General features: G+C 38.4%; 1 long non-coding RNA gene across 4 annotated transcripts in view; it reads left to right on the top strand.

Annotated features, from left to right (window-relative positions):
• Positions 1-26,342, top strand: part of LOC147584288 (uncharacterized) — a 185,816-nt gene extending 159,474 nt beyond the window's left edge. For 2 of the 4 annotated variants that reach the window (XR_015248097.1, XR_015248096.1), the window contains 5 exons: positions 20,550-20,639; positions 21,565-21,757; positions 21,896-21,981; positions 24,271-24,412; positions 24,774-26,342. This is a non-coding gene — a long non-coding RNA (uncharacterized LOC147584288). The remainder of the gene's footprint in view (positions 1-20,549; positions 20,640-21,564; positions 21,758-21,895; positions 21,982-24,270; positions 24,413-24,773) is intronic. The other 2 variants (XR_015248102.1, XR_015248099.1) reach the window with 2 other exon arrangements.
• The last annotated feature ends 603 nt before the right edge of the window (positions 26,343-26,945 follow it).

The raw sequence follows: 26,945 nt of genomic DNA on the forward strand, positions 1-26,945 counted from the left end.
TATAATAGACATTTACAAAATAATACATTCAAGTATGATTTTAATATTTGTATTTATATTATTCCTATAGTAAATAATTTTTTAGTGAGTAAATAAGTAAACTTTAAAATCTGTATAAAATAAGTGACTATAATTGAAAACAAAAATGGTTCTCAGACCTCAAGTCAGTTTCCATATTGCTTTATATCCTGAAAAAAATCTACCTGCATTTGTTTAATTTATTCAAAGAATATTTAAGTCATCACTAATTTTTGTGCAAGAGAAGACACTAACTTGATACACTGAGTGTTGGGCATTTCCTCTAGCATTATGAGTAGGCAAGTCTTCAAACTACTTGCCTTTGATTTGTTCTTTACTACAGTAAGATTTGGCAAATTTAAGGGAAATTTTGAATAAATTTGTCTTAAAATTTTAATCTTGCATTTGACCTCATAAGGGTGCCTCCACCATTATCATTATTGATCTAGATCATTTCTAAGATTTTCCACAATCACTCAAATGCAAGACCATAGTCATGCCCTATTTCTCCTGCATTCTTGGATCTTATCCCCCAAAGCCTGCCAGGCAGATTTTTGGCAAAATTGGACTCATAACTGATAATTCCTAGTGTGTGGCACCACAAGGAAAATACCTCCATTTTGAGAATGGCATGGAGTAAAATGTGTAAGTTATTAGTATCTCACAAATCATACCAGTTGGGTGGCATCTAAGGTTACCTGAAGCCATGCAGGAAGACAAGTCACATGATATATAGAATATCTGGGCCTATAAAAAGTTCTAAATGATGATTTAAATGTCTTTAGAGTTTCTAGGTGGGAAAGGGAAAAGTTCTGATCAAAGGATTAAAATTTAATGAAGTGGTTAAAGTTGGTGTTATGTGTTTACTGAATGTGGCCACCTCCACATATTCATATATTGAAATCATAACCCCAAATGTGATGGTATCAGGAAGTGGAGCCTTTGGGGGGTGATGAGGTCATGGGGTAGAGCCCCCATGAACGGGATTAGTGCCCCTATGAAAGAGAACCCAAAGAACCTTCTCACTGCTTCTTCCATGTGCAGACACAGTGAGAAGATAGTCATCTATGAAGTAGGAAGAAGGCCCTCATCTAACAGCACATGTGCCCATGCCTTAGACTTCTGAGTCTCCAGAACTGTGAATAATAAATTTTGTTAAGTCACTGGCCTATGGTATTTTTGTTATAGAAGTCCAAAAAGATTGACAATTGGTGTCAAAGCAGAGTACCCATAGGGAAAACACTATCTGGATTCCCATGTTCCCATTTCCATTTACCTTCCCTCAACATTTTGTGAGGTTTATATTATAAAGTGGACACCCCAGACTTCAAGGCCTTTCCCTACTTTTTATTTCCTGGTGGGGAACCACCCCAGCTGTACCATCATACCACTGCATGTTCAGAACCTCTCCTTTGGCAAGTGCTCAGCAGATCTCTGCCCAGTAAGAGGATAGAACATGCCTATGGGCCATTTACACTAGCAGAGCTCTCTATTCTTTTACCTTGAGGCTTGTTGCTGCTTTGTGGTCTCCAGCAGTTTGTTTCAGGTATTTCTTGATGTCACTTAATTTTTTAAGGTTTCTCTTTGAGCTCTGACCTGTGCACTCATTGGAGAACATTAGAATTGTCCCATCCTGTTTTAATAGGATCACTCTTTCTAGCCTCTTAGATAACTAGGAGAAGTGGAGGAATATATCCTCCAGGTTTGGTCGTTTTGGAAACATGAAAATTCTTTAGTCATTGGATCATCCTATTTTGCCTCAGATAAATCTTCTTGGATCTGATAAATAAGACTTTTACTCATTTTTTAATGTTTAGAGTTTTTTCCCCCCTGTGGTCAGTATTATTTAGATTCATTTTCTTCTTCTTCTTTTCTTTGCTTTTATTTCTTCCCTCTAGCTCTGCTGCCAGCTCCTGCCAAGTTTCTTTATCATCTATCTCTACAGCCAACTTAACTTTCTGAGCCAATGGTGTCAAAGCAGAATGCATATGGATGCTGTCAATCTCACGTGGTGTAACTTGGAATTAATTTCTGATGCCTACCAGATATTTAAACCATGATCAGAGTAAAACTTGGGGGGACCTACAGTCTCTAAATTAAAGTGCTCTCTCCTTAACTCTCTATTCTCCCTCCTGCTCTTTTAGATCAGATGGAAAGCCTGAGTCTGCCTATAACGCAGTACATCTTCTGCTTTTTCCTCAGCTTCTTACCTACCTGTTTTCTAGGACTTAGGCCCACCCCCACATTCCAGCCCCACTTGTTCATGGTACCCCCACATTCCAGCCCCACTTGTTCATGATCTAACACCTTAGCACTTGCTAATCCCTTGCTTCCTATCCCTTCAAATCACTGCCTGCTCTGGTCCTGCACAGAGGAGAGGCTATCTTCAAACCCAAAAGCAGCTATGTCAGAAAACTCTCTAGCATTCGCTGTGTACACTAAGACCAACCCTCACATTTGCTGGGGCCCAACATGAGCTTGGACAATATTCTCCGGCTATTGCCTTCACTCTAGCCAGACAGACACTTGAACTAACTTGGCCAGTGCCCTTTGTCTTAGTAAATGAGCCTCTGTATGGTTCAAGCTCACTGTCCACCCACCCTAGATTTCCCTATATTAATGCCTCAAACCAAAGCTCATGTGGTATCATCACACCCAATCTAGATCCTGTGCATTCTCTCTGAATTCACTTTTCATTAGATACTAGCTGACAACCTGCTTATTTCTTTAGTCTTTTTTTTAATATGAAAGTTATTGTCAAATTGGTTGACAGTACTCATCTCAACAGGTGCCCTCCTCAATGCCCATCACCCACTTTCCCCTCCTTCCCATCCCCCCCTCAACCCTCAGTTTATTCTCAGTTTTTAAGAGTCTCTTATGGTTTGGGTCCCTCCCTAACTTTTTGTTTAGTCTTATCCTCTCTTTTAAATGAACCCTCCCCAACTCCCCTACCACACAACACACCAGCTCAATAGAGAACATATTAAAGAAACCTCAATTTCATTATTGTTGAATAACTAGTTAATGAGCTCTTTAACAGAATACACGTGCATCACTAAGGCTTTAGAAGTTTTCCCCCCTTTATCTTGTTTACTCAGAACTCAAAGTAAAGTAGCATTAATATTTATTAACAATTCACTATTTGCTAGTCACTGGGCTCATAATTCAGTAGTTATTCAACCTTCACAATGTCCACATGAGGAAGATACCATTTTAACCCCACTTTCTCTGGAAGAGCATTAGACTTGGAAAAAGTAAGTAATATGCCTATGGTCGTCAAGATAATAAGTGATAGGGTCAAGATGTGAACACTGAGTTCTTGCTCTTATCCTCAATTACACTCAGTATCGCATGCCCTAAAAGAAATGTTCCTTATCCTTTACAGCCTTTTAAGTCCCACTTAGGTATTAGTTTCCCAGGAGATATTTAACTCATTCATCAAAGATTTTCTGAGCACTTAGTAAGTGCCAATGACTGTATTAAGCCCAGGGGATACATCAGTTAACTAAAGAGGTAGGATCTACTCAGTTGGACTCAGGTATAGACATCTCTCTTCTGACTTAAGGAAAACATCTGCCCCAAAAGGAGGTGATCAGTGTCTTGGGGAAAGTTAGGCTCCTCCACAGCAGGATCCAAGCACAGATGGCCATATTATGTCCCCTGTGGCTGGGGCTTTTACCCTAACTTCTACATTTGGTCATAAATGGGGCATTTTAAGTTAATCTACTGAGACTCTGGAATGTCATAACCAAAAAGGACAATTGAGGTCATCTGGTTTAACTGCCTTACTTTAGAAATGAAAATAAATAAACAACGTGCTGAGAAGTTAACTTTTCAAGATGACATAAATGTGTACTGAAAAAAATCACTTTTTAAATAGTTTTCCTAACTCCCCATCGAGTGCTTTCACTCATACATCACACAGTGTCCTAAGGAAAAAATGGGGTACATGTTGAAGCCAGAATCTCCATGGCTGTAGGCAAAAATCTCCTGACCATGGATAAGCTTCTCAAAACTAAGCTCTTTATTTTAAGCCATTGCCCATGAAGCACTTCCAGAGTTTTTCAAAGTGGTATCTAATAATTAGGCAATGGGACATATGTAGATTTGTAGAACCAGCACATAATATGACTGGTTGTAGCCGAAGGTGTACAGACTTAGTACCCATCTCCTGTTTGAAGTGGGCAAAGAACGAGAAAACTTAGAGAACCCTATCTTGGCTATCAAGCCTTCTTATTAATCAGTGTCATCTCAGATTTCTCTTTTCCAGACCCTCTCATTCATACTCACCTAGGCAGCATTGTTGGGTCTCACTATTGAGGATATTAGGTTAGCATGAACTCAGTTCTGAATATCCACTACATTCCCCTCATACCAGTTTACCACTTTTGCAGTTTATCCTGGTGTTTAGGTGTATAATCTCTTTGCCTCCCCCATCCCACCCCTTGCCGTGTAGTTTTTTTTTTTTTTTCCTTCTGACATACTTGCTTTGTGCTATATTTAACTCCTGTACATTAGCATTAATATCCAGCCACACAAGTGAAGGTGCCGCTGTGCATTACTTCCACCAGGTACAGTAGGGGTTTATTTGGCTAATTCTCTTTGGGGATAGGGAAACAGATGCAAACACAATAAGAGAAGGGCTGAAACTTTTCTCCACAGTATACCGAATACAAATCTTTATAAGATTGTTATGTGCATGATTTTCTTCTTTTGCTTTTTACCTACCTTTTGCCTTTGGTTTTGGCTGGCACACAGAGCAACTTACAAAAAGGAAGGCTCACAATAAATAAATGTTCCCCTGAAAAGAACATGCTCTTAACATAAAAAGAAACACAAAAGATCAAGAACATAAATTGTTCTTATAAGATTTCCAATGGCCTAGAACAGTGTCTGGTATATAGTGTGTACTCAAAAAATCGTTTAATGAATAAAACCAGATGTGATTTCTTCCCTTCTGGCTAGTCTCCCTTTGGCTGGATAGGAACTCCACCTATGCTGAGAAGGTCAAGACCATGAACCAAAGAGAGGGTATATAGTCATTACAGGCTATTTATTGATCCAATTTCTTCTGTCTTTCCTTTTTAACTTGTGATTTCTGAAATCTTCTCCTCTTCCATATTCTCCTTCCCCTCCCCCTTTTCCTTTTTAGTACAAGTCTCTCATTTGCCTTTTTTATTTACTTAAGCACTCAGACCACAGTGCTTTTTTATTTTTAGATACAGTAAATCATTGCTTTATTAGAACAAAAAACTGATGTATTCAAGGTTTTTTATCCAAGGCAACTTTTTTGTTTTGATTTGGCTTACCTTTGTTTTTGTGAGAAAGAAAATCACAAAATGCAATATTTATTTGATCCTTAGGTGGTAAAAATTTTATTTAATGGACCTGCTAAATATATAAGATTATAATTCTTTTCAGTTAAGGAAATGGAGATGGTCTGTGGGAGAGGAAGAAGATGGCAGTATATGGGAAAAAGCACTAGGAGGGGCAAAAACACTCCTAAGTAACCGAAAGAGGTGAGAAAGACAAGTAGACTGGGAGGAAAGTGGCTAGAGACTGAAAAATCCATAGAAGGAAAAAGGTTCAAAAGGAGGGGAGTTCCACATGGACTCTCAAAGGTCTTTCTGCAGAACTTTTGTGGGGAAAACAGGGGAAGTGTAGAGGGCGATGCTCCTCTCTGCTTCACATCCACAAGAAACACAGAGGCTGTTCTCTTTTTAAAGCCCCAGATCCCATCTATGAATCTTACTCCCATCCTCTTGGTCCTTCAGCTGCTTCAGAGAGGACACCAGCTGGAGCAAGAGGATGCTTCTAGGATGATATCCAAAGTCAGAGAACTCTACACAGACGCTGTTCTGCCTGTTATAAATGAGAGCAACTCAACTGAGGGGATTCTCAGCTAATAAAAACCTACCCACTAAAAAAAGTCTAGCCAGAGTTGATAGCGCACATATCGAGTGACACCCAGCCTGTGTCCACTCTGACTGGTCAATGCTGATGCTTTATTTATAAATAGTTTAAGTATTACTAACTACCTTCAGATAGCTAGGAAATGAAGTCATTATTTTAGATCACATGTACCTCTAATTCTTTTAAATATATTAGTATAAGCAAGTTAGTTTCATTCACTCATTCACCCAACAAATGTTTACTGAGGATTTATTATTGCCAGACAATGTGCTAAACAATGGGAAATAAAGTTTAAGATAGAATTGATGACCTGATCTCAGGGTACTTTATAGAACATTCTTAAAAAATTATATTTTGTTCTGCTTTTAGTAGGGAGCCAATGAAAAGTTTTAAACAGGGGAGCAGTCCAGTCAGACTTCTACTCAGATACATCACTTTGATATCCAGATATAATTATGGACTAGATCAAATGGCTGTTGCAATAGTATAGGTAAGAGTGATAATCAGTTTGACCAAACCTGGAACAAAGAAACATGAGAGAGGCTTAAAACTAGAAACAGTAGGACATGGGGACACCTTAACTGTTGAGTGTTAGAGGAGTAAAGGGGGCAGGATGGTTCTCAGGTTCCTGAATGAAATGTGTGGAATGTATGGATTGCTTCAGAAGGAGGGATCCAGTCAGGGGTAGAGATGGGTGGAAAGGAAGATAGGAAGGGGGAGAAGAGCAGAGTGCTGCAGGTAGAAATGAGAACCAGGTAGCACTGAGACAAAGGCTGGGGAAGGTAACAGAGAGACTAAGAAATTATGAGCACAGTTAGAAAGAGAATCTGGGCAGTGCAGTGAAGTTCTGAGTGATTCAAAGCGGAGACTAAGAGTGTAGTTTTTTTTTTTTTTTTAAAGACACTGAAATAGGAGACAGAATGATATAGTGGGAAGTGGGTAGGGTTTGGAGTCCAACTGATATGAAATTAAAACAGCTGTCACTTACTTGCTACAAGATCTTACACAAGTTACTCAACAATTCCCAGATTTTTTTCAAAACTTATAAAATGGAGACAATATCTTGTACATAGGATTGTTCTGAGTATTAAAGGTTATACTATGCTTAGTGTTTAGCACTATTCTAGAAGGTTCCTTTCCTGATTTTCTCTAGTTTTACCCTCCTCCAGGCCATCAACTTCTGAGTTCATTTTCAAAAAAGAGGTTAGATGAGACTAGTGCCCTGCTTATCATCCCTCATGGAAATCCTTTACCTACAGTATAGAAGCCACAAGTGGTCCTTTGTGGTCTAATCTCTGCTTATACTTTTAGCCCATTTCTCATCACTTTGGTACCTCACTCCAGCTACACCACATTTAAAGCATCATCTTTCATATCTTCAAGTCTTAGAATAAACTGCTTCCTCTTCTTAGTGTCTTCATCTAGTTCTCTGATTATATAACCCTTTATCAACTTTTGAAGACTTAAGTTCAAGACACAGATATCTATGTATATGTCTTAGCCTGATCCCTAGTCTGCACTAACCTCCACCATCCACACATCAAAATATAGATTCTACCAGTCGTTCTTAAGCAATATTTAATTATTCGTTCATGTGTTTAATTTTCTCCCACCCAACAGACTGATACATCCATAAAAGCAAGATGATTTCTTGTTGCATCCTCAGTAATTTTACAATTAGTTGTCCAATAAATGTCTGTTTAATTAATGCCTGATTTTAGTGTAAAGCCATGGGTTCCACAGGTTAAGTAGGCACTGCTTAAACATTTTAAAACCACATAAACAAAGGATAATTTAGGATAGTACTTTCTTGGGAGTCTTGTGGTCAGTTGCCTCCCCTGAGATTAGATTTGAGGTTCAGATCATTACTGTAAGGGCAAGATCCAGGCCCTAAAATCCTATTACCCTAAAGGTATATTCCCAGCCCCAATTTCTGGTCCAGAATGGAAGTCAGAGAGAGGAGGCACAGTGTGGTAGTTAAGAGCACTGGATGCTGGAGTGGTGAAATCCCTTTCACTGGCCATTACTAACTACAGGACCATGGACTACTTATTTAACCTCTCCATTGCTCAGCTTCTTTATTTATAAAATGGTGATGATAATAACAGGACATACCCCCTAGAGATGTTAGGAGGATTGGGTGAGTTAATACAAATGAGAAGATTAGAACAACTGTCACATAATAATAAGACTTAGTATACTGACTTGTGACTCCTTTTAAGGATATTAGCTGAAGTTGTGTATATGTATATACACATATATATATGTATATATATACACACATGTATATATATATATACAATATATACTATATATACACACACACACATATGTGTGTGTGCGTGTGTGTATACCACTTTGTGCATATATAGTTAGTAGGATATAAACCATAGGCCAATAGAATTTCATGAAAGTCCCAAGGGAGATCCAGATCCTATATTGACTCTGAAATCAACATGGGCTCCCTATCATCTTTTTGTCTGAGCTTCTGCGCTCCTTCTCCAGTGATGCCAGTCAACAAATATTCTAAAATTACCTACTATGGTTGAGGCACTGTTCTATGTACAAGGAGTCAAATCCCTTCTATTCAGAGCTATTTAAAAGACCTTTAAAATCAGGGAGATTTTCCATGATTTTTGGCCTTAAAAGATCCTTACAACTAGGACAAGGAATAATCTGTTTTTTTTTTTCCTCCCTGCCTTATCTATCTTTCTTTTTTCTTTTCTTCCTCTCTTCCTTTCTAAAATAGCATTCTTAACAACACATGTAGGTACTATGGTGATAGCTCCCATATAAATATGGAAGAGAGAACAAGAGAGGAGAAGGAGGTAATTAACTCAATTGTACAAGGCTTTCTTTAAGAAGAAGAAAGGAATGAAATTATGGAGAACCTATTTCCAAAGAGGCAGAAAGGGTGCTGTGAAAGACATGCTTACAGTCAGACCTAGAACACAATGCTGACACCAAAACACAGTCCACTCAATTCTTACACCTGATTATGCAAAGCAGCCCACTTTCCCTCCTGCTTTTCCCTCTCTATGTAAATAATTTCTTTATAAATGGGAAAAATGGAGAACAAGCCTTTTAAACAGTTGTCATAAATTAGAATAAATTGCATTAATTCAAAATGTAAAACTAGGAGAGCCAGGAGAACATGCAACATATTTTCCCCAAATAACACTGTGAACAAGCACAAGTGTATACTGTGGGCATATGTATATCTTTCCTCTGACTGACAGCCTGAAGGAGATAGTCCATGTGATTTTTATGTTGCTGAGGTGGAAACAATCTTTATTTGGATTGAATAGCAGAGTAAACAGGAATGAATAAGAGACACAAAAGTTTACAGTACAGATGGTTTCCGATTCTTTTTTAAAAATCGCATGCGTTTTCAATTAAAAGCGCATTTGCCTTTTGTTCTAGTCGACTGTCCTAAAGACTTTTCATTGTTGTACACCACAAAAAATTAGAGGTGATCAGTAAATCGTGTTCTGCGTTTAATAATGTTACACACGCTAAATGCAGGCAGAAGTTTATCTTCTCTACTTTTCAATCTGAAAAGATTAAAGTTTATCTTATAGTTCTGTAAGTCATTAAGGAACTAAAAAACTTTGTGATAACAAGCTTAGGTAAAAAAAAATAATAAACTAAGGAGGATATTCATATACACACACAATGTGTGTGTGTGTGTGTGTGTGTGTGTGTGTGTACATGTATACCCATGTTTTTGGAGAGAATGGGTATAAGATTTTAATGATTCAAGGAAAATAGTAAAAAAGTGTGCCAAAAGTGGCTTCCAGAGACACAGAATAATTTGCTTAAACTATAATGACACCCACCTATAAGCGGCATACACCTGTGCCCCTAAAAGCCTTCTTCCTAGAACTGGAAGAGTGTTTTGCTTCCCAGAGTCATCTGGCTCTGTCATCGAATGAACTGCCTTGGGTGACACAAGGAAAGGGTAACATAACGATCCATCTTCAGTCGACAAATCTGCCTTACCTGTGGTGAGAAGCAAAAGGCTATTCTGATTGAATTATCTACAACTCTTTTATAGTAATGTCAAAATGTAAAATAAAACAGCACTACCTCAATACTTATTAAGCATTTTTTTAACTTGCATAATTATGGCAGTGAATCACGGCTTATCTTTTAACCTATGTTAAACATTGCCTTTACCCCCAATATTTTTTGACCACAGACTCTAGGGCAGTCAAATGCTCTAATTCAGGGGCATTTGAGAGAAAAGAGGACAAACACACACGTCTGACTTTGAGGCTCATCCTTGTTTCTGCAGGCTCTTCTGTCTGCCTTGAAAAGGCAAGTTATGGCTCTCAAGGGTGCTCTAATCTGGAACAATTCCCACAAAACAATCAATGGCAAATCATTATTTCTTTCCTTTCCCCAAAGAACAGGATGCACAGAAAATAATGCACATGTAGTAAAGAGTTGAAAGCCTAATGCACATAGGAAACTCGCCGCCCCTCCAAATCAGCACATCAGGCCACCAGATACCAGTCTCAGGCAGGAGTTAGTCATCATTTTCTTACATGAGCCATGCTCTCCTCCCTGGATTGATGCATCTTCTTCTCCTCTACATAAAGAATTAGCTGAATAAAGTAAAAATAAGAGGACTCTGGGGCCGCAGATGGCTGACCAGCTGTTTCTGAGTGACTCCCCATGCATGAATCAGTGCCTCATCTGAGCTTTAGTGCTTCCATGTTTGGGGGGCAAAATATTCTGCATTTTGGAAAAGTAGTTCATGGAAAATAATACAGCAAACTAACATTTATAGAAAACCACAGTCATCTTGTAACAAATGTCCTAAATTATGGACTCAGAAGCAGATCCAGTTTTACCCAAGGTTCTCTGTCTACAGTGCCTGTAGGTTTTTGTTGTTGTTTGTAACTGTGGCTCCTCCCAACCCCCACCCCGAGTGCCTCTTTTTTAATGATATACCACTTTATATAATATACCACACAGAAGACAAAATTTCAGCCTGGAGAAGAGGCAAGCGGTGAGGGTGGAGGATTTAAAGGGCTTCACTTTTCTGTCCCCTTTGGAGATTCATCTTATATATTTTCATTTAGTTTGATGGTAAGATTAATGCTGCTTCTGAAAGCCTCCTGGTTCCCTTTTAAACAACATTCATTTCCCAGTGCTTAAGTGCAATGTTGGGGGTATTGACAAAATAAAAGTAGAACGGAACTTTATATTCCACCCTCTTCCACTCTCTTTCAATGCGGAAGTTTCTGGCAAGGCAAGAGCTTCACTGAAGCCTTTTCCTGGTTGTTCTCTTTAATTTTAGATGATTGTTTGATGTGAATGTCTCTAAGAGAGTTTATTTTAATACGCAGAGGAGCAGAGATAGCTCCAAATGCCTATTATCAGGAAAAAGGCATTATATGTGATGGGAGAGTAAGAAACCTTCTGTGATCATTTTTATTCAATGAAAGCCATTCCTTTGGGTGGGAGAGTCAAATGCTAGTACCCACACATGCTGCATGCATACCAGCACGAGCCGGAGGAATGCAGATTTCTGTATCTGAGAGCAGCTGCTAAGTGAAATGGAACGTCCAACAGATGGCTGCATTGTCATTGTTGGGGGAGGAGGAAGGGGAGCTATTTTGGTTTTTCTGTTGAGGGTGTGTGTGTGTGTGTGTGTTTAATAGGATGCATTCTCCTCTACCTGGATCTTTCCGGTATTTTCAAGGGCTTTTTTTCACTTTGAATCTTAAAAGTGGAATAAGCACTAGAGATCTTCTGGTCATTTGACATGTAATGGGAAAGGAGAGAGATCAAGGGCACATAGCTTGTTAGAGCCAAAACCAGAACTCTTTCATTAAGCCATACCACAGAGAAGTCATGCATTCTACTTTCTTGAGTACTGGTATTTAACATCAATACCAAAGCTCAAGAGAAGGAAACACTCTATCATCTGTAGTTTCATAGTCTGAAAAGTACATGTATATTATTTGCTTTTAAAATTTTATGATGAAATTGCCTTGTAATTCTCAAATTGGAAGAAAGAATAAGATGCTTCCTAAGCAAAGTTCTATCAAGTCTATATTACATATTTTATTAGATGTTTGGGACAATAGGACCAAATATAAACAACATGCTATAGAATTTTACAATTCTATAGTAGTTTCATATTCCATAGTATAAGCAGTTAAACTTGTAAGTCAAAGCTTGCAAAGGCCATGCTTAAAAGGCAAACAGAAAAGTGTTGAGCTCCCATCATGACCTGTCTGCAAAAGGCCTCTATCTCCCTTATGATGAGAGCTTTGGGTAAGTTGTAAAGTCACATGGCTCACCCATTGGTTCATGTTTTTTCCAGAAATAGAATCAATAGAGAACAGACAAACCCACAGTTGCCAGTTTGTACAGTCTTGTGGTTTCTGTCCGGGCCTACAGACTCGAGCAGGTCTACCAGATAATGAAGGCAAACTATTTCAGTTCCTGTGGGTCCAGAGCGCCTCAGCATAGTTCTGGTTTCAAACAAATGAATAACAAATTAAAAGGTACAGTAAAATAAGGGGGTGGTTAAAATATATTAACTAAAATCAATGGAGGAGAAACGTAGTTAAAATCCCTGCATTCTCAGCAATAGTCTGTGATGTATTTTGTTAATCTCTTAAAATTTATGTTAAAAGCCTTTTAGCAGAAAGTCAATATATTTGGGTAGTTGAGCAAGTACATCATCCTGTACTGATGGCTGCATTAAACATGATGCAGAGGCTCCATTGTCTTTAGGAAAAGAACAGGGGGTCCATCCAACGGAAGTCCCACCTCAAAGAGACCAGACGCTTTTCCCAAAACAGCCTGTGGAGCCAAGCCCAGTATTATGCTCTCCTCCTCTGCCTTAGGTTCCCTGCTGACGTCAACTGGAGTCCTGGAAATGAAGCAGTATCCGAATACCAGAAGCATAGCCTAATAATAGAGCAAAAATGGAGAGCAGATGGAAAATAAAGCTTCTCGATAAAGTGAGACCTAATGTTATAAATTTGTTCAGGGAAAGAAAACAACAGCAACAAAGCGAAAAGGCCTGTAAACAGACTTATTGGTGCTAAAATTCTAGAATATGGCTGACTAGAAAAGCACCTAGATACTTAGAAATCGCCCAGAAAAAGAATGAAAAATAAACAGGAAAACAAGCAAAATCAAGTTTTGGATTAGTTTGAAACACAGCTACTAAATGTGCCCAGGGTTGAAAATGATACCAAACCCAAACTAGAAAACTAAAATAGATGATTAGCAGCTTCCTTTACCTATGATTTGTACATAACTGCACCATTGTATTTGCATCTCACCTTGAACAGTCAGCTTATGCCCATGGATAAATTTTGCTGGGACAACACAGGTGTAAATTCTGAACATGGCAGTGAAATGGTTTGGATCAAAAGTAAAAGTTGTTGTTGTTGTTGTTGTTTTTCCAAAGGTGCCCTGTTATACCCAGAACTCCTAGAAATGTTCTTACAAGTTACTTACCCCTGCATCCCCGTTGTGTGTGTGTCTCTCTCTTTGTATGCAGTCAAAGCCATCAAAGTCTACTACTTTATCTCTTGGCATGGCTTTGACATATTCAAACACTCCATTTAATTTTCTGGGATGAGCAGCAAACTCTTGAAACAAACCTCCTCTTAATTTTTCCTGTGTATACATTTCTGTAGACAGAAATTTTTAGATCTTAATAATCTTAATAATTGGACTTGTAAACATGTTACTTTTTTATATAGACAAAGAAGGCTCAAAGACATTAAGATTGAGCTGTAATTTCAGACTGTAAATACATGTTCTATCAGGAGACCATGAAGGAACATCAAATATGTTCTATTTGAGAAACATTCTCCATTTTCTTATAAGAATGACCTTCTGGTTGGAAAAGTGATGAGGTAAAGTTTTAACACAGAGATACATTTCTCTTATTTTCACTATTTAACCACTGACAGGATTAAGGGGGGGAAGCCAATTTTAAAAAAATATTTCACATTTTTGTCCTTTTACTCTAATGGTTTCTGAACTCTGTTTCTAGCATGCATAAAAAGAAATCTTGTTTCTTCAGGGAGCCTTCTTGGTTCTGCCTCTTCAACCGCTTTACTCTGCCTAGCCAACATTTTTCTTTGAGTCTCATTTCCTTGAGCTTTGCTTGATCTTGTGAACCTGACGTTTCAGACCCCACCTCACTCCTAGGGAGAGTTCCCTTGCCTTGGGCTTCAACTTCAGTCTCTATTCCTCACCTTGAGACTCAGCACGAGCCCAGTCCATTCCTTGCCAGGCTCCTAGATGCCCAGTCCAACAGAGCCCCAGGCCTCCTGCCAACTTCAAGAGAAGATATTGGACACCCATCTCTGTTTGGAAGGTCCTCAACCAGATAGATCACAGGGAACTATTCTAAAGTAATGAACCACTGATACAGTGTAAAAGTATGGACGTACAGACATAAGAATCACAGATGACTTTTGAGTTAGAAGACACCTAGAGGTCATTTATTTAATAAGAGAGGAAAGTGTTACTTAAACCCAGTTGATAATCTAGAATTTCTGTAAGAAGAGAGTGATATAATGTATATAAAGTGTTTTATAAACTCTATAGCACTATACTTGTATGCATAGTCAGTGTTTGTCTTCTAGGTAGTATGTTTGAGAGTTATTCCAGAGATGCTGCCATTACTCAAAATGTTTTAAATCTCTTCCTTAAAATTGTCATCTGAGGCAGTTAAGATTGTCACTGTACAGTCACATCTTGTTCTTATCAGTAAAGGTATTATCCAGGGCTCAGACATTCATCTCAGATTTAATCTTAAATGTCTTCAAAGGCAGAAACCATGTCTGTCTTGCTCCTTGCTCCTGGTATACTGCCTGCCACTTAGTAAGTACCTAATAATTATTTGTTCAAGGAGTTTTTTTTTTTAAAGATCTAACCCACCCTCAGAGAATGATGATTTGCTATGATTGATAGGCAAAGTCTCTGAAGACATTTCAAAAGAGAATTTCCCAAATAAAAATTATTTTTGAGCCATAACACTGTTGTTGGAATAAGTTCAAGGTTATTCATTTGAATGGGACAACATTCATTGTATTTACACATCTGTGTTCTGGCTGACCCCTTTATAGTGTTATATTTATTTATATCTCACCTTTTTTTTTTTAAAGGCATTTTGAAAAACAGCAAAAAAAGAAACCCATAACAATAACGTTAATAAAATAAAATAATGTCATTATATCTCAGATATGAATGGCAAAAAGCAGCCCACAGGGTGGGTCCCTTCTGGGTAGTTAGCTAAGGAGTGACAGTAAGTAACAAGAAACAGAGAACAAATGAGGCTCACACCGTCTCAAGCACATGTCTGCATGCCATCTGGCCCTTGTTCCCTGTTGAGTAAAAGAGTTACTTACAGCCAGTAAGAATGCAGTCATAAGGAAACATTCGAGGGTGACTGGGGTGACGAGATTCCCAGATTGATACGGAGTGCCCAGGAAGAAGGGCATCTGCGTGTCATGGTAACCAATCATCACTGTTTTTTGAGGAATCCGTGTGACACATAAAAGTGAGAACAGTCCCTCTCCAGTAGGCTGATGTTTTGTTTGAAAAGGAAAAAATGAGCACAATACTGAGTGGGGAAGGCATATTAATCACAAGACAAGGTTGTCCACCTTTCTCACATGTGAGTTGCTCTCAGGAGAGTCTAACAGTAGTGATTTTACAACTGTTTTAAAACTCATTAGGCACAAAGGAAAAGCCCAGTTCACAGCACAAAAACATGAACTTTCTCCCATATTTCAACTAGTTCCAGTCTACAGCATCCTGGCCAGGCTAGGATGAGGTTATATATTTTATGAATCCTGTTGGGCTTAGGGCTTGCATTAGTGATTTCTCAGTGAACATGTTTACTTGTTCTTTTTACTGCTCTCTGAAACACTGGATTAAGAACATTAAAACAGGTCCAGCTAAAAGCATAGCAAAATGTGGTACCTCATAAAAATGAAACCAAGGAGTGTTCAGAAGAAGAAATAGAGAATGCTGAATTTCTCACCAGACCACCAGCTTATTCATTTTGGAGCTACTCTGGTTTTGATGAGGACCAGAGCATGGGTGTCATTCGTGATGTGTGGTATCCACAAGAACAATAAGTCATTTCTTTTCTAGAAATAAGTTATTCCAGGGCCATAATAAAAAGAAGGAAGTATTACTTGAATTCTGAATGGTTGAAAATTTGAGTTCTGTCCTTCAGCTAAGGAGAAAATATCAAAGGCAGCTTCATGCCTGCTTTTCTGTAATCTTTCCTAGAGAATTTTTGAACTAGCATCACTCCCTTAAATCCTATCCCAAGACTGGGTTCTAGTACAATCTCCACAGTGCCTCGAGAGTAAATTTCTAAACTGCAAATATGATTCTATAACTACAGAAGTTAAAATTATTTTATGTCATCCATGTTACAGACTGAAGTCTGATTTCTAAGCTTAACATACGAAGATTTGTAAAAAACTGGCTCTTTCTTATCTTTCCGACCTCACCTTCTATAGCTCAAGCATGTACATTCTAAGCTCTAGCCATAGTGAATGAATCCATGATTCCACTGTGTTCACTTATACCTCTCTTCTCTCAGAGGAAGACATAGTTTCATTCACCCTATTTTCTAGAAAACTATTCATTCTTCAGGACACAGACTCTCATTTTCTCTCTGAAGACTTTTGCCATCATTCTCACTTTCACCCCTAACCATGCAGACTTAAATACTGCCGTATACACTTCTAAACAGTACAAAATGTTTTGAACCATTTTGATGCCATTTTGACTTTGAGGGCATTTTGGGCCTGCTGGTATAATAACATTAACCTTCACTTCCAAAGTGACAAAGCACATGAGCATATATCCAATTCCGCTCTGTCTCTATGGCTGTTCTCTATCCACACCCCACAGGGTAATGACCTGCTTGAAAAAGATTTGGCTTTAATTACTGTATTTGTCTGCTCCGACTGCCATAACATAGTGTCATGGACTGAGTGCTTAAATGACAGAATCTTATTTTCTCACAATTCTGGAGGCTAGAAGTCCATGTTCAAGGTGTCAGGTGATTTGGTTTCTGGAGAGACTCTCTTCCTGGCTTATAGATGGCTGCCTTCTTGCTATATCCTCACTTGGCCTTTCCTCAGGACATGTGACATGTAAGGGAGAGAGAGAGGGAGAGGAGAAACAACAAGAAAGAGACAGAGAGGGAGGGAGAGGACAAGGAGGGAGGGAAAGAGCTTGTTCACTGGTTTCTTTTTTTATAAAAACACTAATCCTATCAGGTCAGGGTTCCACCTGACCTGACATTTTTATAATGTCACTCAATCTTAATGACTTCCTTACAGGCCTCATCTCCAAATAGAGTCATACAGGGGGTTAGGGCCTTAGTGTATGAATTTGGGGGGACATAACAATTCAATCTAAAACAATCACCTAATGTTCTCAATATCCAACAGAAGTCCCTCCAATGCCTGTAAACATTTGTGCTTTGATTAAATGCCATAACACATAAACAGAGAATGAGGAAAACTGTTCAACTCATTAATCAATCTAAAGTATATACTCATTTATGTATACCATGTACAAATCCCTATTATAAACATGCCACTGTTCTTAAGGAATTCATAATCAAGTAATCTAATTGAGAATTTAAATAGAAGTAAGTGCCAAATAAGTAGTTCAAATCATAAGCAACTACAGGGTAAAGGAAAGGGTTTGGACTCAGAAAACAAATGTGAGTTCAAAATCTAGCCCTGCCACTTACCATCTACATGACCTTAAAGTAAGCTGCTTAATTTCTCCAAGCTTCAGTGCCCTTGCCTTTAATAACATGGCGACATAATGAAGCAAGTGAGACAGAGTTCATAAATTCACTTTTGGAAATGCTAACACCACATACACAAAGAGAGGTGTGGCTATGCCCTTAGAGAAAGCTCCTTTGACAGGATCATTGATACCTCCTTTCTTCCTAAGTGGGGAGGGCAGCTTTTTTGCAGGGCGTCGCCTCCCTATAAGGCAGGCCCTGCTGCATTAGCCACATTTGCACATGCCTTTAACCATCACTCTCAAAACAGCGTTTTATGCTAGTGCCCAACCAGGGAAAGAAGAGCTCTTGCTCATGTTCTACGTTTGCTTTCTTGCATGGAAGAGAATCAGCATACTTCAGTTCTGAATCAGAGAAAGTGTGGCAAAAGCAGAATGAAAAATCCTTCACAAACAAATACCACATGGGTTACTTCAAGGCTCCACGCACTCTCGTGGAAACACTCAAGCACTAAAAGTGTTAAACCTAACACTGAAATGACTAAGTGATTTAAACATGGAGGACACCATACAGTGAAAATCCTTATTAAAGACCTATTAAATATGTCATCATGTGCTATAAGCAGAGAATTATCTGTCAGTGATGGAACATTCACTCTGTGGTCAGTAGAAAAAGGGAAAGTTGACCTTGCCCAATTGGTAACTATGGCTTCACCTTACATTCAACAACTATCAGATGATATTCCCAAATCTTAAATAAGTGTGTGGTATTTGCAGAGTTCATGGCAGCAAATTAAGTCCAGGTGGAGCTGCACAGGAAAAACAGGAAAAATGGCTCCTCACCAGAAATAAGAGAGGAGCATGGGAGGACAGATTCTGACACCCCAGGCTCCCAAACCCCCTGTTGAGAAGAAATAGACTCGTGTGTGTGTGTGTGTGTGTGTGTGTGTGTGTGTGTGTGTCACACCCCACAACCCCCCCCACATACACACATGCACGCCACACACAAGCACACGTTATTTATTTATTTACAAACAGCCTCACTTCTACTGACACTGGCAATGCTCTCCATTTTCATTACATGTTGAAGACAAGAATTAAGGGGTAGAAAGAAAAGAACTGTGCATTCAAAGCTCAGCTCCAGAATTGGCTTTGTATTTATTATTGCATGTATATCAAAAGCAACAAAAGACCACAGGGAAAGAAATAGACTGGGAAAACCTAAATTGAAAATGTAACTGAAGCATCATGAACTGACAAATACAGCTTTTAATACGTTAATTTATTTTCTTTCTGCTCCTTAACAAATGTAAAGGTGTCAATGCATATAAAAAATATCACTTGAGCTGCTAGCAAAATACTAAAGCTAAAGCATGAGGTGACACTCCCAGCTGCAGGAAATGTAAGTCGCTTGTCCAAATCACTGAGTGGTCAGGGCATGCTTTACAAATCTCTTAAATATCTGCCTCCAAGCTCCTCACAAGGGAGTTCACACAGGCAGAGACATATTTTTTCTTCTTAATCACGTACCTTTTAAGATTCATAATTTGGGATGAGCAAAAGGCTCGGCAGGAGGTGGGGATGAATTAAAAACCATAAAATTGATGCTATCACTCTGATTGACACACCAGTAGTGCAGCATACATTTCCTGTTTGTCAGGAATGAAAGGTGTTCACATTCTGTAATAATACCTAATAATGTTTTGGAAAGACAAACTGCTGTCTGACTACATTTTAGCAAGATGGATTTTTTTTTCCCTTTCTGGCAGCACTGAAATCAGAAGCTAGAGTATATATTACAACCCTTTATAAAAGATGACCTAGATATTTAATAGCTGCAGCTATTCCAGTCCACTACCTGGACCTCCCCAGGTCTCTGATGCTATATTCTAGTATGCCTGAAATCACCATTACACCTTAAGACTAATTCAAGAGAGTGTCCAGGGAGCTAGCTGTCCAGCACTGCCATAATAAACTTAAGGGAACAAGTATCCTTTGCTACCTATAGCCGTCTCATCACGAAATTGGCCAGCCCTCTACGTATCATTTGTCTAATCTGACAATTACTATTCTGTGCAGGGTAATAAAGAGAATCTTGTACATGTGGATCAGGAGACCTGAATCCCTCTAGCTGCCATGTCTCTGACTAGGTAAACATGAACAAGCCACTTAACCTGTCCACATTTCATACTCATTATTTTAAAGAGATGCTTCCACACGCCTTGACTACCTGATGGATTGGTGAAAACACAAAAGCAAAATGACAGTTTTGTAACTTCATCATTTAGATCCTAAATATGAATTTATGTTTGTTAAACAAAGGATCTGGGGGATTTTGAAAGTCATCTATTTCTGGGGTGATAATTAAGCCAAAGGAAGAGGAAAGACACAGTACAACACTAGATCTTATATGACAGGACTATATCAGAAAAAAATCAAATATAATTATAGCCATTCAAGAATTACTCCTATGGTGAACTTTGAGCCAAAGATGTAGTCCTCAACTTACTGCCCTATTATTATCAGTTGTGTTCCTATTGAGTATTGATTGTAGGCACTCACTACCTAAGGTCTCAAAATATTAAAAGCAGTATTTTGGGGAAAGGAGAATAAAGGGAAAACATGAAATAATTCTGAAAATTTCAGGAGGAAAATGGAACAGGAATGTTTGTGTTAAATATTTTAATGACACATTTTTGCATTTTAATCCCTGGGATTCTGCTGGTTCCAAGGAAGATGTCAAGAAAATAAAAATGTAAAATCAGTGTAATAATAAATGTCTAATAATACCAATTTACAAGTATTGGGCACTAACTAGAGTCTGAATAATCCTTTGTCTCCAGAATTATAAACACAGATTCTGATACTTTGGAAAGCCTAAGGAAAACTGACCTAAACGAAAAAGGGAGGATATTACGTAGATCCTGCTCTTGGTAAGAATACTGTTGCAAAAGGATCAAAAGTACTTTTGAATACAATTTATTGCTGTTGTTTTTGCTAAATCAAATAAAGGCTTTAAGCAAAAACAGGTTTCAAGCCTTCTGCTTATAATTGCACTTCATGTGACTTGACAATGCTGATTTCTGTGTAATTTTTTAAATCCATGTTTGGTAAAAAAAAAAAAAGAAAGAGCTTTTCTACCAGTTCTTCAAAGTTCTAATAAAATCAGCTTGCTGGTGAACATGCTTACAGACACAGTGCAAATTTAGTCATAGAGAAGCTCAGCAGTCACTCTGCTACACCCAGTTGGTCCATGCTAAACCTGCAAGAGTTATGGTGCACCTCTTTCAGGATTCGAATGTATTTCAGTCATGGCCTGAATTAAATTATATGCACTAACACTGAAGTTAAAAAGAGAATGCATGGATCACCGTCCTCATAACCTTCAAGAGGCACTCCATAGACTGCTGGCTGTTTCTTGAGTTAGATTGACAGAAACTGGAAGGAAAGCATGAGCAAAAGGGATCTTGAGTGCCATCAGCTGAAATTTACCTAAACCCCCACAGCAAAATATAATCTGGAAGAAATAAGAGGTTCACCTTTTGGTTCTAGTTAATGATAACTTGAAGGTTGGCTTAAGTAATATCCATCCCTCTACTTGCTAAGTTCCCTAAATGTGGTTCTAAAAAATAATGTTAAGTATTCAGGCCAGAGATATTTATCAGAAGGATGTGATTTAAATGGCTATGTACCTCATGGCAAGCCTTACAGAAAAATATAGGTACAAATATGCATAAGTCATATTTATATACTTTCTATAAAATTAGACTGGCATTAATTAAATGGCAGAAAAGGCAATGAGAGCATTGTTTGGAAGGTAGCTTGTTCCAAGTTCTGATTATAACTTGCTTCCCAAAGAAGGAGCCGCCCACAGCTTAGAAGACAGATGAGAAGATCATCATCACAGATTTGCTGTGAACAGCTCTGCTCAGCTCTGTCCCTGCCAGACTTGGGGCCACACATACCCTTCTAAGAGGGCTAAAGAAGATTCACAAAGAGCACTGCTTCTTGCTCCAGCTTTGGCAAGAGCAGAGGATGATTTTGTCTTTCGGTAACTTGAAACCTTCCTGTAGTGCTGAGAACTGCTCTCAATAGCAAAGTTGTTATCATCATCATTACACCTAACATTTACTGAGCATTTACTACGTGCCAGGCACCAATTGCTTTGCATCTCATCTCATCTTCACAGTAATCCCATGAGTGAGTAATATAATTACCCAAATTTCATGGAAGAAGAAACCGAGGCCAAAATTTGCCCATGGTTACAAAAAAATGGTGAGTGCCAGCGCTGGGACTTGAATTCAGACAACCTCATTCTTTGAGAATCGTCACTTTTTGTAACCACATTTTAGAGTAGTTTAATCAGCTGCAGACAACCCATGGATCAGGCATTTTTAAATGCCACCCCACTTACAAATCTCTTCCTATTTATTCATTAATTGTTTGAAGAATTAAGAGTGCCAGGAACTGTCTTAAGCACTGGGAATTCAGCATTGATCAAGGCAAACTCTCTACCTGTGTCAAGCTTACATTCTATATTCTGCACACATAGCCTCCTTTATTCCTTAAAATAACCGTGTAAGTCTGAGCCCCTTAGTATCACCCACTTTTTAGACAAGGAGCCCGAGCTCAGAGAAGTAAAACAACTTACCCAAGGCCACACAACTGGTAAATGGGACGACTGGGGTTTACCGCTTAACCTTCAGACTGTTGATCCTTCATTCTGCCATGCTTCTGTTACCCAATTACTATGGTTCCAAAATGGCTTTCATTAGTTGGGTAGAATGTTAGTACTGCAGGGAAAGAAAATAAGACCAAGTTGGCCCTTTTCCTCCTAATTTATTCTCTTTTTCCCCCATTTCTTGGTCCTTACCTCTGTCATGCTTCAGGTACCCACTGTCTTCTGGTTGCCCACAATTTCCCACTTCTGTACCTTCCACACCCACCCCACAAGCCTGTTCTCTGCCCTCCTCCTGCTTTATATATTCCCCCTCTGTTCCTCACTCATCCCACATCTATACCTTAGGGTTAATCTTAGCTCTCACTCTTCACTTTAGATAGCAGCCCTGACATGTTGTAGAAAGTGACCTAAAAGGAGTCCCTTCTATCATTATACCAGGAAAGACTTGTCCCTAGTAAGTCACATATGTTATTATCTCAGAATTTCTTGAGTGAATTTTCCCATAAAAAGTCTCCCATGTGGTATTTATATTCTATAGTATTTACTGCATATATATATATATATATATATATATATATATGGGCTAAATATGTTCCTGGATGCTGGCTAGCAAAATTTAACAGTGGGTAATATGCTTTGAATTCCAATCAACAAAACTACAAGTGACCTCTGGCAAAGATTTCCTCAGTAACACATTCCTGTCATCACTATTATTCACAATAAAGAGTGGGAAGCAGGAAAATTAAAAAAAAAATAAATTTAAAAAATAAACATGTTATTCGTTAATATTGGAGAAATAGGGACCAATGTAATAAGCACAGTGTAGAAAAAGATAATTTTTTTAAAGAAAGAAAGAATTTAAACTTACAGGTGGCAGCAGTAGGGGCTGTAGGAGACAAAGATAAACATTTCTGACTTGAGAGATTTTCAGGTCTACAGAGAAACCCTGAATCCACATGACATTCAGGAACCTCCTCAGTTGGGCCCTAATTTTTTCACTTGGGGTAAGCCCCATAAGAATAAAGAACACATCTGATTTTGCTCAACATTATATGAGCAGCTTTAGCACAGGGCCTGAGACATAGTAGGCACTTAAAAATGATTACTGAATGAAAGAATGTCATTCTCGACTTCTCTTCAGCCACCCTCACGATCTCTTTCCCAATCAGCAGAGCCCTCTGTTGACCAGTATTCCTTAAGCCTGGGTTTCCACACTGTGCTTTTCTTTCAGGCAGTAACCTTTGTCTGTATCACCTTTTCCTCCCTTCCAGCCCTGGTGAAATGAGATTCTTTAGGCCAATGTGAAAATTGTTTCTTATGATTCTCCTTGGCTGGGATTTTGGCTTGAATACAGAGAGGCCAGCCCTTGCCCACAACATCTCAAGTTGGGACAGTAGGTGACCCACCCTTCCCCTTGCTGGCAGGGCCCTGGGCTGTTTGGCCAGGTTTGGGAGAGGGCTTCTTGCCCACCTCAGATACAAAGTATATATCACCATAGAGGTTGTGTCCCTTGGAGGGTGCCCATTCATTTGTGCAAAGGGGAAACTGCCTTCCTCACCCTCCTGGCCCCCACATTATCATTGTACAGTGGGGACTCTGAATGTTATGTAGCCAGTGCTAGATCTGAGAATAAAACAATTGTGTCTTCCTTTAAGCAAACACTGCAACTTGTCCCTATAAGTTGTTGAAGAATTCCCTAAGAGTAAAAGGGCCTTCACTAGTCATCTCAGCCTCTGGTTTTGCACACAGACTTGTTAACTGACTTCAGAAAGGAAAAATACCATTTTATTTCACACAAAAATGTAGGCAATCCCAAATCCAAATTTACTTCCACAGATCAGAAAATGGACTAAATAACACTGATTCCTTTTCTTTTTTTCTAGAATTATCATTCATCTTTTTCAAGAGGAGAATATTATAAATTTACTATGCTACTCATAAATGCCTTTCTGCCGGATTAATAGAAAACCTTTAGAAGCTGGACTTGTAACTTATTCTGGGATATGGTCTTCCACAAACAATTGGGTACTGTTCAAATATAATGATTATACTATTCATTCATAACTATCATCTCCCAACTATTTACTGTGTGCAAAATACAATAGCAGGTACCGTTAGAAGCTGATCCCTTAGTTTAGGCTTTAACTTGGCCCTGCGCAAGACCACTGTAGGCAGTTGCCCACCTAAAAGGGGAAATGGGAACTAAATGCAGACTTTACTCTATTTGCCAAACCACATAACCTGGCATGGGGTTGGCTGCGTCCACCCAAGGGAAGCTGCACCTTCTTCCTAATTTTCACAAAGTACCCTCTTGACCCTGCCCCTCCTTCTGCACAAAACTCTTAAGCTGCATTTGGCCCATTTGTGATTTCTTTTCTCTCTCCAGAGTCATCAGTGTTCAGTGGAACATCCTTTCAGTTGCATGAAGATGCCAAACTAGAGGAAAGAGGACACACCATGTGATTTCCCAAGGGCCATCATTTCCCAAGGGATGGTTGTGACTGAGGGGACACAAAAACAAACAGTCTAAAACCAACAGATATTCCTGTCTAAAGTATCTTTTTATAGCACAGCATAGCTGTATTCAATATAAAACAAGGAGAGTGATAACTGAATGTGAATTACAAAGCAGAATTTTAATCATGATACATGAGTTAATAATACACATGAGTTAAACTCATGATACATGAATTAAAGAAAATAACTGGAACCCCTTTTCATATTTTATTGTCAAAAGTTTTACCAAATAGGTGGTTTATTTGGAAAAGTAGCACCTCTTTGAAATTAACTCTTGATTTGTAAAAGTTCAGATTGTTCCTATCTACTTGGTCAACTAAAAGTGATTATTTTTATTGCTATAAGCCATGCATGTTGGTCTTTGAGAAATATGCCATTAATCATGGTTAAATTGTATAGGCTCAAAAATCTCTAAGACCTGCAAGAAAAAAAAACAAAATCCAAAAATGTTGTAAAATTATTTATTAGTCTATAAAAAGTTGTGTGGACTTTCTACAAAACCAGCAATTGGAAAATGACAAAATTGTTATTTTATCCCTAGAGAATCTTTACACATTTACCTCAAAGGGAGGAATAGAGTCAATTACTTCTATTTCAAATAGATACTACCTTTGACAAGTATGCAAATCATACTGGAACTATACATCTGAGCTTTTTAATTGTGACAACTCTGAGATACTACTTGGTAAAGAAGATTGTGCTATTACCTCTCCAGTCTGTTCTCAAAGGGAATAACACTCATGTTTCCGAGGCAGAGAGAGCACCAAGAGGTGAGGTTCTGTCCACTCCTGCTGTGGACTGAATTGTGTTCCTCCCTCCACCCACCAATTTATATGTTGAAGCCCTAATCACCAATGTGAGTATATCTGGAGATGGAGCCTTTAAGAAGGTGATTAAAATTAAAAGAGGTCATAAGGGTCGAGCCCTAATCCAGTAGAACTCTTGCTCTTTTAAGAAGAGGAAGAGACATCAGAGCTGTTTCTCTGCTATTTAAGGACATTTTGAGAAGGCAGTCATCTGCAAACCAGGAAAACAGCCGTCACCAGAGTCCAACCATGCTGGCAACCTGATCTTGGGCATCCAGCCTCCAGAACTGTGAGAAATACATTTCTGCTGTGTAAGTCACCCAGTCTATAGTATTTTGATATGGCAGCCCAAGCTAACATAACCCCTTAAGTAACCTAGCCAAAAATTATTATTTTTTCAGCAAATAAGGAGAAAGAAAAAATGTTTTATAAGATTTTAATTTTTGTAGGGTTGCCTGGGTGGCTCAGGCAGTTGAGCATCCAAATCTTGATCTCAGCTCAGGTCTTGATCTCAGGGCCCTGAGTTCAAGCTCTGAGTTGAGCTGCATGCTGGGCATGGAATCTACTATTTTAAAAAAACAATTGCAATTTTTATAAGAAAAAATGTGAATAAAACCATCTTTGAAAATTGAGTTCTCTTTATTTTTTGTAATACACAGCCTAAGAAAATTTGGTGTTCTTGCTATTCAAACACAGCTTCAAAAGAAATAGCATTGCTTCTGCCAATCTTACATAACTTGATACCAAAATAACAATCCAATTAAAAAATGGGCAGAGGACATGAATAGACATTTTTTCAAAGTAGACATACAGATGTCCAATAAACATATTAAAATATGTTAAACATCATTCATCATTAGGGAAATGCAAATCCAAAACACAGTGAGATTTCCCCTTATTATCTATCAGAATGGCTAAAATCAAAAGATAAGAAATAACAAGTGTTGGTAAGGATGTGGAGAATAAGGAACCTTTGTGCTCTGTTGGTGGGAATGTAAACTGGTACAGCCACTGTGGAAAACAGTATGGAGTTTCCTCAAAAAATTAAAAATACCATATGATCCAATAATTTTACAATTTTTACCCAAAGAAAATAAAAACACTAATTTGAAAAGATTTATGCACCCTTATATTTACTGAAACATTATTTGCAATAGCCAAGATATGGAAGCAACCCAAGTGTCCATTGATACATGAATAAATAAAGATGTAGTATGCACTCACACACACATGCA

Source organism: Puma concolor, chromosome A1 (assembly GCF_028749965.1).
Source record: "Puma concolor isolate L17-30 chromosome A1, mPumCon1.1.hap2, whole genome shotgun sequence".
Taxonomy (NCBI): Eukaryota; Metazoa; Chordata; class Mammalia; order Carnivora; family Felidae; genus Puma; species Puma concolor.